The sequence below is a fragment of the Chrysemys picta genome, chromosome 1 (assembly GCF_011386835.1).
Source record: "Chrysemys picta bellii isolate R12L10 chromosome 1, ASM1138683v2, whole genome shotgun sequence".
Lineage (NCBI taxonomy): Eukaryota > Metazoa > Chordata > Testudines > Emydidae > Chrysemys > Chrysemys picta.
Window position 1 is genome coordinate 285,168,530 of NC_088791.1, and position 16,220 is coordinate 285,184,749.

At 41.4% G+C, this 16,220-nt stretch overlaps 1 long non-coding RNA gene across 1 annotated transcript in view; it reads right to left on the reverse strand.

Moving 5' to 3' along the window:
- LOC122174815 (uncharacterized) overlaps nt 1-15,447 on the reverse strand; it is a 49,978-nt gene extending 34,531 nt beyond the window's left edge. Inside the window, exon 1 of the long non-coding RNA XR_010597759.1 lies at nt 15,294-15,447. This is a non-coding gene — a long non-coding RNA (uncharacterized LOC122174815). The remainder of the gene's footprint in view (nt 1-15,293) is intronic.
- Between the last annotated feature and the right edge of the window lie 773 nt (nt 15,448-16,220).

Genomic DNA, 16,220 nt, shown 5'->3' on the forward strand with positions numbered 1-16,220 from the left:
TTCGCTGGGAATGGTGAACCATGGCCACTAGAAGATGCCAGCGACTGTGCCTGCGGACAGTTAATGTAAACACTGTCTTGCACCTGCCAGCAGATTACCCTGACAGGCTGTGTGTGGCCCACGGGCTGTGGGTTGCCCACCACTGACACAGAGATTAGAGCTTAAGGCCAGAAGAGACTACCAGATGTAACCCGCACATAACAGGCTTCTAAGCATCTATCAGCCCTCTCTGCGCTGAGCCAAATAACTTGGAATAGTCTTAAGTATTACATCCCTTTTGGAGATTAAACTATTTTGTACCACAGGCAGAGAACAGGAGGAACGGATGTGCACCAATGTCTGTGAAATAGTAGGGAACTGATTAATTGAGTTTTACCAGATGATACAAGCAAGCAACTTACATCCGATTAGGGTGACCAGATGTCCCGATTTTATAGGGACAGTCCCGATTTTTGGGTCTTTTTCTTATATAGGCTCCTATTATCCCCCACCCCCTGTCCCGATTTTTCACATTTGCTGTCTGGTCACCCTACATCCGATGCTGCAGAGGAAGGGGAAAAAAACTCAAAGTTCCTGCCAATCTGACCTGACGGAACATTCCTTCTTGACCCTGAAAATAGCAATCAGTTTTACTTCGAGCATGTAAACAAGAGCCACCAGCAAAGTATCTAAGAAAAAGAACTCTCTGTACCACCTTTCAGCATCCACTTGGTGTCCTATCTCCAGCTGTGGCCATCTCTGATGCTTTAGAGGAGGACAAAAAAACAAAACAAAAAGAAAACACAGAATACATGGGGGGAGGGGAAAACCTATTCTTCCTGACTCCTGAGGGAGACCAGCTGAAGCCCTGAATAGTGAGATTTAAGTCACAGACATAGGGCTGGAAAGAACCCCATGGGCCATTGAGCTCAGCTCCTGCCACCATAGGCAATCCCATTCACATTTATCTATCTCTGTCCTAAAACAAATTAGGTTATATTCCCTCACTACTCCTACAGGGATGCTGCTCCAGACTCCTCTGATGTTAGAATCCTATTGATTTCCAACCTACATTTATTCATGGCAGTTTATACGCATTTGTTCCTGTGCCAACACTTCCCTTTAACTTAAATAGCTCTTTTCTCTCTCTGGTGTTTACCCCTCTGATGTAATTATAGAGAGTAATCTTATCCCCTCTCAGCCTTCATTTTGGTAGGCTAAACAAGCCAAGGTCTTTTACTTTATTCTCATAAAATAAAAGCGCTCTTTTCCTGGTCACATTAGTAGCCATTCTCAGCACCTGTTCCAGTTTGCATTCATCTTTCTAGAACATGGGTGATAAGAATTGTTCACAGTATTCCAGATGATGTCTTACCAGTGTCTTGTACAATGGCATTAATGCTTCTCTGTCTCTAGTGGTACTGTCTTGCCTGATACATCCTAGGATCTCACTTGCATCACAATGAGAGCTCACCCTGTTATTGTCTAATATATCCAGATCTCTCTCCTCTGTCATTTGTAGCTGATGAGCTCCCAGCTTGTAGCATAATCTTTTGTTATTTGTTCCTAAATGCATGACCTGATTATTTTATTTCCTATTCTTTAGAGTCCACCTGACCAGTTACATAGGATATCTATACAATGCTCAATCTAGTAATTCCATAAAAAAGAATAATAATAATAAAAACTGATGCCAAAAAGTCAGAAGCTTAGTAAGGAAAAGTCACTTTCAGCAAAATGCTGTGGGTGAAGTCCTGGTCTCATTGAGGTCAGTGGGAATTTTCCCATTGACTTCAGTGGGGCCAATGTCTCAACCTGTATGGTTTTGGCTTTTGGTTTACTATGCATTGTTGTGAGAAGCTAATGCTGGCTGTTTCACAGAGGAGGTTAAGCTCTTTACAAAAGCAAAAAAAAAAAAAAAAGTCCCTGCATAATATTTTAATGAATAGTTTTCAACCAATATGTTATTCATAAACTATCATTTTGACTATTAGTTATTCAAAATCTATGATTGCTTGCCAAAGTCACAAGGAACTGTTTCCACTCCCTGATTGGATGATGGAAAGTTTTAAACAGAAAAATAACAAATAATGAAACTTTAACCATTTATTCTGGCTAAATTCGAAGAATCATACATGAAATTTCTGAGATTGATGAATATTTCCATGAATACCCAGTAGACATAGAATGTTTGCAAATAATATTTGTTTCACCTTCTCTGGACACCAGCATCTTGTTCTGACACCTCACCTCTTTTCCCAAGAGATAGCAGATCTTTGGGGCCTTTTCAAGTCAGTTTGCCAGTGTACGAAAAATCAGTGACATGGCATCTGGGTATACCCTAAATATAACTTGTTTTATTTACACATAGATTCATAGATTCTAGGACTGGAAGGGACCTTGAGAGGTCATCGAGTCCAGTCCCCTGCCCTCATGTCAGGACCAAATACTGTCTAGACCATCCCTGATAGACATTTATCTAACCTACTCTTAAATATCTACAGAGATGGAGATTCCACAACCTCCCTAGGCAGTTTATTCCAGTGTTTAACCACCCTGACAGTTAGGAACTTTTTCCTAATGTGCAACCTAGACCTCCCTTGCTGCAGTTTAAGCCCATTGTTTCTTGTTCTATCCTTAGAGGCTAAGGTGAACAAGTTTTCTCCCTCCTCCTTATGACATCCTTTTAGATTCCTTGAAAACTGCTATCATGTCCCGTCTCAGTCTGCTCTTTTCCAAACTAAACAAACCCAATTCTTTCAGCCTTCCTTCCTAGGTCATGTTCTCAAGACCTTTAATCATTCTTGTTGCTCTTCTCTGGACCCTCTCCAATTTCTCCACATCTTTCTTGAAATGCGGTACCCAGAACTGGACACAATACTCCAGTTGAGGCCTAAGCAGCGCAGAGTAGAGCGGAAGAATGACTTCTCGTGTCTTGCTCACAACACACCTGTTAATACATCCCAGAATCATGTTCGCTTTTTTTGCAACAGCATCACACTGTTGACTCATATTTAGCTTGTGGTCAACTATAACCCCTAGATCCCTTTCTGCCGTACTCCTTCCTAGACAGTCTCTTCGCATTCTGTATGTGTGAAATTGATTGTTCCTGAGTACGGTTATCCAGCCAGTTATGCACCCACCTTATAGTAGCCCCATCTAAATTGTATTTGCCTAGTTTATCGATAAGAATATCATGCGAGACCGTATCAAATGCCTTACTAAAGTCTAGGTATACCACATCCACAGCTTCTCCCTTATCCACAAGGCTTGTTATCCTATCAAAGAAAGCTATCAGATTGGTTTGACACAATTTGTTCTTTACAAACCCATGCTGGCTATTCCCTTTCATCTTACCACCTTCCAAGTGTTTGCAGATGATTTCCTTAATTACTTGCTCCATTATCTTCCCTGGCACAGAAGTTAAACTAACTAGTCTGTAGTTTCCTGGGTTGTTTTTATTTCCCTTTTTATAGATGGGCACTATATTTGCACTTTTCCAGTCTTCTGGAATCTCTCCCGTCTCCCATGATTTTCCAAAGATAATAGCTAGAGGCTCAGATACCTCCTCTATTAGCTCCTTGAGTATTCTAGGGTGCATTTCATCAGGCCCTGGTGACTTGCGGACATCTAGCTTTTCTAAGTGATTTTTAACGTTCTAACTATGTTAGGCATTCCTTCAGACTTCTTGGTGAAGACCGAAACAAAGAAGTCATTAAGCATCTCTGCCATTTCCAAGTTTCCTGTTACTGTTTCTCCCTCTTCACTAATCAGTGGGCCTACCCTGTCTTTGGTCTTCCTCTTGCTTCTAATGTATTGATAAAAAGTCTTCTGTTTCCCTTTATTCCTGTAGCTGGTTTGAGCTCATTTTGTGCCTTTGCCTTTCTAATCTTGCCCCTGCATTCCTGTGTTGTTTGCCTATATTCATCCTTTGTAATCTGTCCTAGTTTTCATTTTTTATATGACTCCTTTTTATTTTTTAGATCATGCAAGATCTTGTGGTTAAGCCAAGGTGAACTTTTGCTACATTTTCTATCTTTCCTAACCAGCGGAATAGCTTGCTTTTGGGCCCTTAATAGTGTCCCTTTGAAAAACTCTCCTCAGTTGTTTTTCCCCTCAGTCTTGATTCCCATGAGGCCTTACCTATCAGCCGTCTGAGCTTACCAAAATTCGCCTTCCTGAAATCCATTGTCTCTATTTTGCTGTACTCCCTTCTACCCTTCCTTAGAATTGCAAACTCTATGATTTCATGATCACTTTCACCCAAGCTGCCTTCTACTTTCAAATTCTCAATGAGTTCCTCCTTATTTGTTAAAATCAAGTCTAGAACAGCTTTCCCCCAGTAGCTTTTTCCGCCTTCTGAAATAAAAAGTTGTCTGCAATGCAGTCCAAGAATTTGTTGCATAGTCTGTGCCCCGCTGTGTTATTTTTCCAACATATATTTGGATAGTTGAAGTCCCCCATCACCACCTAATCTTGGGCTTTGGATGATTTTGTTAGTTGTTTAAAAAAAGCCTCATCCACCTCTTCCACCTGGTTAGCTGGCCTGTAGTAGACTCCTAGCATGACATGACCCTTGGTTTTTACCCCTTTTAGCCTAACCCAGAGACTCTCAACACTTCCATCTCCTATGTCCATCTCCACCTCATCCATCTCCACCTCAGTCCAAGTGTGTACATTTTTAATATATAAGGCAACACCTCCTCTCTTTTTCCCCTGTCTATCCTTCCTGAGCAAGCTGTACCCATCCACACCAACATTCCAATCATGTGTATTATCCCACCAAGTTTCAGTGATGCCAACAATGTCATAGTTGTATTTCTTTATTAGCACTTCCAGTTCTTCCTGCTTATTACCCATACTTCTCGCATTTGTATATAGGCATCTAAGATACTGGTTTGATCTTGCCTCCCAGTTTTGCCCTGACCCTCCTTTCTCTCTGCCATTATAGCCCACACTCCCTCTTGTTTCTGACCCATCTTCCAGGTGTCCATGTTCCACACTCAGCTGTGGGCTTTGATCACCTGTCCCCTTCAAACCTAATTTAAAGCCCTCCTCACTAGGTTAGCCAGTCTGTGTCCAAATAGGGTCTTTCCCCTCCTTGAAAGGTGAACGCCATCTCTGCCTAGCAGTCCTTCCTCGAATAGCATCCTGTGGTCAAGGAAGCCAAAGCTCTCCTGGCAACACCATCTTCACAGCCAGGCATTCACCTCCATGATGCATCTGTCTCTGCCCGGGCCCCTACCTTTGACAGGAAGAATCGAAGAGAATACCCCCTGCGCTCCAAACTCCTTCACCCATACTCCCAGAGCCCTGTAGTCACTCTTGATCCGCTCAGTGTCAAACCTCGCAGTATCATTTGTGTCCACATGGATGAGTAGCATGGGGTAGTAGTCAGAGGGCTGGATAATCCTCAGCAATGCCTCCATAACATTTTGGATACGGGCTCCCGGCAGGCAGCATACCTCCCGAGATGAAATGTCAGGGTGACAGATGGGCGCCTCCGTTCCCCTCAGCAGAGAATCTCCTACCACCACTACCCTACGTTTCCTATTCGCAGTGGTGGCAGCAGACCTCCCAGCCTTAGGGGTACAAGGCTTCTCCTCCTTTACTGTAGGTATATACCAATCCTGAAATGAGGTGGTTAAGCAGAATGCAGGACAATCTCTTCCACCAGGAATCTCAACCCAACACCTATGTCCAGTTTGCAGAGAGCAACTCTGACTCAAGCATTGTCTTTAGGAAGAGACTGTACTTGACTAATGCTAGCACAACTCCCTCCCACTGTCTCTAAACAGACTCTTGCACAACCAAAAACAATAACACATAATGTCTTCCCAATACTGAACATTTGCTTACATGCTAAGAAAAAGAATTCATAAGACTACGTGTAAGAGTACCCTGTGGTAATGCCTGCCTTAACACTTTTCATATGAGCCTTTAAATCAAACTGAATTGGGGGATTTCAGTCACAAAAATAATGAGTCATTTTTTGGTGTTCATCCACCTTTACTATTTACATAGGTACCACACATCTTAACCTTGCTATTGCTTTAAAAAAGTAGCTATTTTAAATAATTCCTGACATATTTCCCATGATAGTCTCTGTATAGATTGTTGTTAATCCCTAGGCCCAAGTTTTTTTTTTTTCCTTTCTAATTTAGATGGATAAAACATGACAGAACATTTCCAAATGATTGCAGTTCCTATGTCTCTGGTTTTGATTATGTTTCTTTCCTTTCATTTTTATGCACTGTCAAAAGACATACAACTATTAATGTAGTATAGAGCTCATGCATGAACAGGAGATATATAATTACTGAGAAAAAATGTAGAATAAAAGGCACTATATATTCTTTGGTTCTTGCAGCTCCTGCAGTATTTTGGTGCCAACCGCTGAATAATATTTTAATATTTTAGAAACATTATGAATTTGTTATGACTACTTTAATCCCGCACTAGACAGCTTTATGTTTTAATAAAAGAAGTTATTTACATTTTTTGTTTATTTGTTTATGTCTTATGCCACTTAACTGTTCAGACAATAGATGCAGGAGACTTGATACTTATTGTGAAGATAAAGACAGTGGTAATTTCTCTGCAAAGTTATTGTACCCTCTGCATACTGTGGTTTCAGAAATGTTCTCAGCTTGACCTTGAGATACAAGAGCTACTCCCTGTGCAAACTAATTCAGCTGGGGCTGCCACTCAGCAGCTCATCAATTATGTTAAACTGTGTCAACCTGTATGCGTTGTGTAATTTTCCACACTGAATTATTGCCTACTGAATACAGACAGAGGCAAATATTGAAATCATGACATGTAGCCAGAGCGTGTGCAAAACATGAAGATTTCTGTAGCTTAAACCTACTGGCCTCTTGCAAAGGCATGAAGAATTACAAATAGTATGCTAGTAAAGCATAAAGCTTTAGGAAAGCAACAACTATAGTGAGTTTATCATTTATTAGGTTAATGAAGATTGTTAGTAAATGGTTGCCAGTCAGAGTAAGTCCACTGACTTGGTTAATACAATTATATTTTACTTTTTCTTATATTGTAAGCTTGATCCTGCATTCCTGATCCAGAGAATCATCTCACCACAGATGCTTAACTAAATGTAAATTCTCATAGTGTTATTGAGGTCAATGGAGCTATGACAATTTACACCAGCGGAGAATCTGCCCCTGCAAGTTTTGCCTGATTTAGGACTGCAAGATCGGGGCCTATATATATATATAAATTTAAGGAGGCACAATTTTAAGTGTTAACTTCATATCTGTTTAAGATTCTTGTATGTTTGTTTTATTTTACTAAAATGAATGCAGTAGTTACACTTAAAAAAACCCTATTGTTATTAAAGTTTCCACTGGTTGTATTAGTATTTCCCATTATTATGTATAGGAAATAAACATAAAAACATCTCAAGCTATAGATAGAAACATGTTTCCTTGTAAATATTTTGTTAAACAAATTCCAGGTGGACATAAAATGTACAACAGTACAAATTGAATGTTCTGTCTCCCCCCTTCATAAGTGTATTTTGCTTTCTATTTTCCTTTCTTTCCAAAATGCTAAAAAATAACATCTATTAAGATCCCAACAGGAAGCTTCCTAGAGACTGTTTCTTGTGAATGTGCCTTTGAAATGAGTTTCCACCCCTGCCCCATACCCCAAAGATCTAAATGAAACAAATTTAAAACAATATAATGAAATCCTTTTCTAATGTGTATGTATTCATTCAGTAGCTGTATTCTTAGCATCCAGATCATAATTTTTCAATAGCCCTATGAGGAGTAAAATTATTAATAAATATATACAGGAACTATTTGAAAGGAAACCTTGAAACCACCATCGATAACATTTGTGTGTGTGGTGTAAACAAAAACAATTCAATAAATGTAACTTATTAGCAACTAATTTAACCTGAACACTGCTAAAACTATCTTTGAAGCAATATTAGGTTTACAGTAACATAAACACACTCAACCATGCAGAACAGGAAATGTCAAAGGAAAAGGCTAATAGTTTCACAGGCAACCTTAACAGAACACTACATTATAAGCACTATATAGAGGCTTGACAGCTGTAATCTGTTGATAGGTAACCTTGAAACTTGCAAGGACAGGTTGAAGTATTAGAATGTTGTTGTTGGGTAGTTATAAATTAAACTGATGAGACTTTACAGATGTATATATTTAAAATGTGTTTCTCAAGTCAATTCTTGAAAAGGATGATATATAAAATTATTTCTGCAAAGCCTTTTAGATGTGAAATTTGTAGTATCTGTTCTCTTTTGTTCGTCGTGAAGCTTCTTTACTTTCTCCTGTTTCCAATAATGTAGATCTTAATGGCTGTTATTACACTGACTCTTATTAATGTTATTTTTGCAAGCCCTTTGAGGCATGACTGCTTTGATGCATAATTGTGTACTAAAGAAGCTACAAACAAAAATCTCCAATCAGTGAAACCGTAGATCAGAGACCTTCTTTCTCCACCCTTCCATCAAACTCACCCCTGTTCTCCTTGAAAAAAAATTGAGTTTAATTTTCATACTCTGAATTTAATTTAACTGGACTGTGTTTCCCTCTATGCTCCTTATTGAACTTTTATCATGGCATTTTCAAGCACTTGGTTTGAAACAACATTTTAAAACAACAATATCTGTATGAAAGTAATAACTAGACTCCTTCATTAAATAACCTTATAATCACCAACTTACCCTTCTACCCCCTAACAATTCTCTTCAAAAGGCAGCAATATCCAGTACAGAATGTCCTAAGCAAACACTTTAATTGAACAGCCAGCTGTGTTAGAACGAAATAAAATAGACTTGTCACGCAGGCATGATTCTGTTAGTAAGATATACACTTGTTTGTTTATTCCAGACAAGCAAGAAGAAAGACAAGATGCAAAAGATGTGGTTTAATTAGGCCGCGACTTTATTAACTGATCTAGGAACTACTTGGTAATAACTTGAACGGTGCAGGTCGTGATTCCTTCCTTAATCTTTTCCATCTGATCTAGGGCTGCTCTCAACCCCCCACCCTGCCACAGTTGATCTCAGCCCATTGCTAGGACCCCACCATTCTCCCTCTCTATAAAGATGAAGGAACTGGAGAAAGGAACCTCAGTCCTACTCTCAAGTTTCTTTAGGAGATGCTCTCCTCTAAATCCAGTTCCAGTTCTGGTTGATCAGGGAATCCAACCCCCTATAGAACTTGTATCGGACAGCTGTCATAGGAGGCATCAGCAATAAATTTGGCTGCCTCCCTCCCTACATCCAGCAGGGTTCCCAGATAGTTAACAGTTGTCTCTCTAACACTGTCAAAAATTATATCTGTTCCCTATCAAATAGGTGTATCCCTTTGTCTCTGAATAACGTGGGTACCCAAGATTATAATTTTGATGGGTAATAACCAAGCCTTTCTGTGTCCAATGATTCTCATATCTTCTGGACTTGTCAACCTGTGGAGGCATGGCAGCTCCCCTCCATACTATTACTTCAGACGTGTTTACAGTCAACCCAGGGAAAGTATTGTGGATTTGCCATAAATCTCTTTGTCCTGATTAAGTCACCTCCCTTAAAAATTCCCAAAGCTTTCACCCAAGTGTGCAATAATAATTTCAGTTGTTTCACAGCTGACACAAAGTGTCTGAGGAGCATCAGCTAGTCGCAGGGTATGCCCCCTGCCCCTGCCAACTTAGACTCACCTTGTCACTGAGACAGAAATGTGAAATTCCAGGGGAACTGGTTACCTGCCTGAGGCCCAGTGCCTACAGATCCAAACATTGTCTCTCATGACTCGTTCCCTTGCTCCCCCATAGAGCACCCTTTTATCTAGATTGATTCTGATCTGCCACACCAATGAGACCATGAAGTGAACTTCCAATTCTTGTGACCTTCTCATGTCATACTGAAAGAAAGGATAAACCAGAAGGGTTCAGCACATATAAACCCAAATTATCCTCCCAACAGGCACTGTCATACTCTTCTATGCACTCAGATGTCACCATTAATAGGTTTAACACATTGCCTTATGTGTGAGGGTCATGGCAAAGACACAGATGAGCCCTAGGAGTATCTTACTCAGAAGATTAAAACCCTAAAACTGAAATCTAACCTATACATTACATTAGAACCTCAGGTTAAATAAGAGAGTTTTTTATGAAGCAAACTTACTCTTAACATACAAACTAACATATTAATATATTTATTCATGCTTATTTCTAAATGCACCTAAAACTCTAAGACTCTCTACAATGACTAGAAAACTAGTGAAACTATAACATCACAATAGACTGACAGTTGAGTAATTAATAAGGAAGTAATTGTTAGTTATACTCTTTAAAATTCTTTTTTTGGGTGTTTCTTTTGGGGGGAGGTGCGGGGTTACTCCTATGTCTAATGAACGATGGGGAAAAGATTCATATATTCTAAGGTCAGAAGAGATCGCTGCGATCACCCACTCTTACCTCCTGTGTAACACAGGCTGGAGGAATTCCCAAAAATAATGCTTTTTTGAACTAGAGCATATCTTTTAGAAACAAAATATCTAATCTTAATTTAAAAAAATGCTAGTCATGGAGAATCCATCACAACAATTGGTAAATTGTTCCAATGATTAGTTATCCTAACTATTAAAAATTCATGCCTTATTTCCAATCTGAATTTGACTAGATTCAACTTCGAACCATTGGCTTTTGTTATGTCTTTAGTATGTTAGCTTTTTTGATTGTCTCTGCACATTATGTAGATAGCTTTAGAGAACTGTCCACAAGTCCAAGATATCTTTCTTGAGTGGTAACAGTGAATTTAGACCCCATCATTTTGTATGTTTATGGGATTATGTTTTCCAATGTTAATTACTTTGCCTTTATCACCTTTGAATTTCATTTGCCACTTTGTTGCCCAGTCACCCAGTTAGTGTGAGATCCCTTTGTAAGTCTTTGCAGTCATCTTTAAACTTAACTATCTATCTTACTATATTACAAAACAAATTAGTCTGTAAAACCCATTGCCAAAAGATATTATTGAACTGAAGGCTTAGTAACATTGGGGAAAAAGAGGATTAGACTAGGGGCCAGCACATCCCTCGGCCCGCGCCGCTTCCTGCAACTCCCATCGGCCTGGAGCAGCGAACTGCGGCCAGTGGGAGCTGCGATCAGATAAACCTGTGGATGCAGCAGGTAAACAAACTGGCCCGGCCTGCCAGGGTGCTTACCCTGGCGGTGCTTACCCTGGCGGGCCGCGTGCCAAAGGTTGCCGGTCCCTGGATTAGACGTTTATATGGATAGTGAGATTATTCAAAGGTACATTTTTCTAGGTTGTAAAGAAGTACATGGGATATAAACCCTTCCATTTCTGGGCAAAGAATCATAGATAATCAGAGTTGGAAGGGACCTCAGGAGGTCATCTTGTCCAACCCCCTGCTCAAAGCAGGACCAATTCCCAATTAAATCATCCCAGCCAGGGCTTTGTCAAGCCTGACCTTAAAAACCTCTAAGGAAGGAGATTCCACCACCTCCCTAGGTAACCCATTCCAGTGGCACAACACCAACAGAGACCAACACATACAAGATCTTCACCAAGCATTCTCAAAACTACGATACCCACACAAGGAAATAAAGAAACAAATCAACAGAGCCAGACATGTACCCAGAAGCCTACTGCTACAAGACAGGCCCAGAAGAGAAACCAACAGAACTCCACTGGCCATCACCTACAGTCCTCAGCTTAAACCTCTCCAACGCATCATCAGTGATCTACAACCCATCCTGGACAATGATCTCTCACAGACCTTGGGAGGCAGGCCAGGCCTCGCCCACAGACAACCTGCCAACCTTAAGCATATTCTCACCAGCAACCACGCACCGCACCATAACAACTCTAACTCAGGAACCAACCCATGCAACAAACATCGATGCCAACTCTGCCCACATATCTACACCAGCAACACCATCACAGGACCTAACTAGATCAGCTACAACATCACCGGCTCATTCACCTGCACGTCCACCAATGTTATATATGCCATCATATGCCAGCAATGCCCCTCAGCTATGTACATTGGCCAAACTGGACAGGCACTACGCAAGAGGATAAATGGACACAAGTCAGATATCAGGAATGGCAATATACAAAAACCTGTAGGAGAACACTTCAACCTCCCTTGCCACACAATAGCAGATGTAAAGGTAGCCATCTTACAGCAAAAAAACTTCAGGACCAGACTCCAAAGAGAAACTGCTGAGCTCCAGTTCATTTGCAAATTTGACACCATCAGATCAGGATTAAACAAAGACTGTGAATGGCTATCCAACTACAGAAGCAGTTTCTCCTCCCTTGGTGTTCACACCTCAACTGCTAGCAGAGCACCTCACCCTCCCTGATTGAACTAACCTCGTTATCTCCACACTGATTTATACCTGCCTCTGGAAATTTCCATTACTTGCATCTGAAGAAGTGAGGTTCTTACCCACGAAAACTTATGCTCCCAATACTTCTGTTAGTCTCAAAGGTGCCACAGGACCCTCTGTTGCCCATTCCAGTGCTTCACCATCCTCTTAGTGAAAAAGTTTTTCCTAATATCCATCGTAAACCTCCCCCGCTGCAACTTGAGACCATTACTCCTTGTTCTGTCATCTGGTACCACTGAGAACAGTTTAGATCCATCCTCTTTGGAACCCCCTTTCAGGTAGTTGAAAGCAGATATCAAATCCCCCCTCATTCTGCTCTTCTGGAGACTAAACAATCCCAGTTCCCTCAGCCTCTCCTCATAAGTCATGTGCTCCAGCCCCCTAATTATTTTGTTGCCCTCCGCTGGACTCTTTCCAATTTTTCCACATCTTTCTTGTAGTGTGGGGCCCAAAACTGGACACAGTACTCCAGATGAGGCCTCACCAATGTCGAATAGAGGGGAATGATCACGTCCCTCGATCTGCTGGCAATGCCCGTACTTATACAGCCCAAAATGTCGTTAGCCTTCTTGGCAACAAGGGCACACTGTTGACTCATATCCAGCTTCTCGTCCACTATAATCCCTAGGTCCTTTTCTGCAGAACTGCTTGCTAGCCATTCGGTCTCTAGTCTGTAACAGTGAATGGGATTCTTCCGTCCTAAGTGCAGGACTCTGCACTTGTCCTTGTTGAACCTCACCAGGTTTCTTTTGGCCCAATCCTCTAATTTGTCTACGTCCCTCTGTATCCTATCCCTACCCTCCAGCATATCTACCACTTCTCCCAGTTTAGTGTCATCTGCAAACTTGCTGAGAGTGCAGTCCACGTCATCCTACAGATCATTAATGAAGATATTGAACAAAACCGGCCCCAGAACCGACCCTTGAGGCACTCCACTTGAAACTGGCTGTCAACTAGACATGGAGCCGTTGATCACTACCCATTGAGCCCGACGATCTAGCCAGTTTTCTATCCACCTTATAGTTCATTCATCCACCCAATACTTCTTTAACTTGCTGGCAAGAATACTGTGGGAGACTGTATCAAAAGCTTTGCTAAAGTCAAGGAATAACACACTGCTTTCCCCTCATCCACAGAGCCTATTATCTCCTCATAGAAGGCAATTAGCTTAGTCAGGCATGACTTGCCCTTGGTGAATCTATGCTGACTGTTCCTGATCACTTTCCTCTCCTCTAAGTGCTTCAGAATTGATTCCTTGAGGACCTGCTCCATGATTTTTCCAGGGACTGAGGTGAGGCTGACTGGCCTGTAGTTCCCCGGATCTTCCTTCTTCCCTTTTTTAAAGATGGGCACTGCATTAGCCTTTTTCCAGTCATCCAGGACCTCCCCTGATCGCCATGAGTTTTCAAAGATAATGGCCAATGGCTCTGCCATCACATCTGCCAACTCCTTTAGCACCCTCGGATGCAGCGCATCCGGCCCCATGGACTTGTGCTTGTCCAGTTTTTCTAAATAGTCCCGAACCACTTCTTTCTTACAGAGGGCTGGTCACTTTCTCCCCATACTGTGCTGCCCAGTGCAGCAGTCTGGGAGCTGAACTTGTTCGTGAAGACAGAGGCAAAAAAATCACTGAGTGCATTAGCTTTTTCCACATCCTCTGTCACTAGGTTGCCTCCCTCATTCAGTAAGGGTCCCACACTTTCCTTGACTTTCTTCTTGTTGCTAACATACCTGAAGAAACCGTTCTTGTTACTCTTAACATCTCTTGCTAGCTTCAACTTCAAGTGTGATTTGGCCTTCCTGATTTCACTCCTGCATGCCTGAGCAATATTTTTATACTCTCCCTGGTCATTTGTCCAATCTTCCACTTCTTGTAAGCTTCTTTTTTGCATTTAAAATCAGCAAGGATTTCACTGTTAAGCCAAGCTGGTCGCCTGCCATATTTACTGTTCTTTCAACACATCGGGATGTCTTTTTTACTGCAACCTCAATAAGGATTCTTTAAAATACAGCCAGCTCTCCTGGATTCCTTTCCCCCTCATGTTATTCTCCCAGGGGATCCTGCCCATCAGTTCCCTGAGGGAGTCAACGTCTGCTTTTCTGAAGTCCAGGGTCCATATTCTCCTGCTCTCCTTTCTTCCTTGTGTCAGGATCCTGAACTCGACCATCTCATGGTCACTGCTTCCCTGGTTCCCATCCACTTTTGCTTCCCTTACTAATTCTTCCCGGTTTGTGAGCAGCAGGTCAAGAAGAACTCTGCCCCTAGTTGGTTCCTCCAGCACTTGCACCAGGAAATTGTCCCCTACACTTTCCAAAAACTTCCTAGATTGTCTGTGCACCACTGTATTGCTCTCCCAGCAGATATCAGGGTGATTAAAGTCTCCCATGAGAACCAGGGCCTGTGATCTAGTAACTTCTGCTAGTTGCTGAAAGAAAGCCTCGTCCACCTCATCCCCTTGGTCTGGTGGTCTATAACAGACTTGCACCATGACATCACCCTTGTGGCTCACACTTCTAACCTTAATCCAGAGACTCTCAGGTTTTTCTGCAATTTCATACCGGAGCTCTGAGCAGTCATACTCCTCTCTTACATACAATGCAACTCCCCCACCTTTTCTGCCCTGCCTGTCCTTCCTGAACAGTTTATATCCATCCATGACAGTACTCCAGTCATGTGAGTTATCCCACCAAGTCTCTGTTATTCCTATGACATCATAGTTCCTTGACTGTGCCAGGATTTACATTTCTCCCTGCTTGTTTCCCAGGCTTCTTGCATTTGTGTATAGGCACTTAAGACAACTCACTGATTGTCCCGCTTTCTCAGCCTGAGACAGGAGTTCTCCCCTCTTGCACTCTCCTGCTCGTGCTTCCTCCCGGTATCCCATTTCCCCACTTACCTCAGGGCTTTGGTCTCCTTCCCCCAGTGAACCTAGTTTAAAGCCCTCCTCACTAAGTTAGCCATCCTGCTGGCGAATATGTCAACCACTAGGTGTTCAGTTTTAGGGAAAACTCTTCTCTGACAATTGTCCACCAGCATGTTTCTTGCACTTTCTGAAGCAACCTGTACTGGCAGAGTTGTTGGTAACACATTAACAAGCTAAATCCATTATTGCTCTAATCTGGTATTTATGTTAATGTCTATATTCCAGGTCAGGCCTTTTATTTAGGGGAGGGGGAACACTTCAGTGAGCATTTGGGTAGAAAAATCTGATCTCTTTGGAGAAGAAAAACCTTGATATGCTCTTGAATGTACTTTATAATTTACACCTACAAGCAATTACAAATTTGCAGAAGTCCACAGAAAAGATATTGGGAAATTGTTGTTTGTTTCAGATCCCTTGCTGTAGCACAATAAACTATCTTAGACTGAGTAGAAATGTAGCTACAAGTTTAGATAAGGGCCCGATTCTCCATGTGGTATTACTCAAGTAGAGTTATTTTCATGCATAAGTGCTTCCCAAGTCAGACCCTTAATTAGTAAGTGCAATTAGATTGCTAATTATCTTGAAAATTTGATTGCAGCCATAAACTAAACAACCACAAGTGTAGACCTTCCAGGTGTGTCTTCTTCCTCACCCAGGTGCAGAATACTTTAATTGCTACTAATTCCTATGTGTTGAAACTGAAAGTGCATGCATGCACAATTACCATTTTCAAAATGAGCAGAAAAATCATATCCCTTAGTTGTGGGTGGTTAGGGTATTTTACAGCATTTACTAAGCATAGGAATATTATTTTTTTAAGTGCTGAGAGAGGCTTCATATTTAGTATAAAAGTAGATTAAACATTCAGTTCTAATCTTCTTTTCATTCAAACTAGCCCAT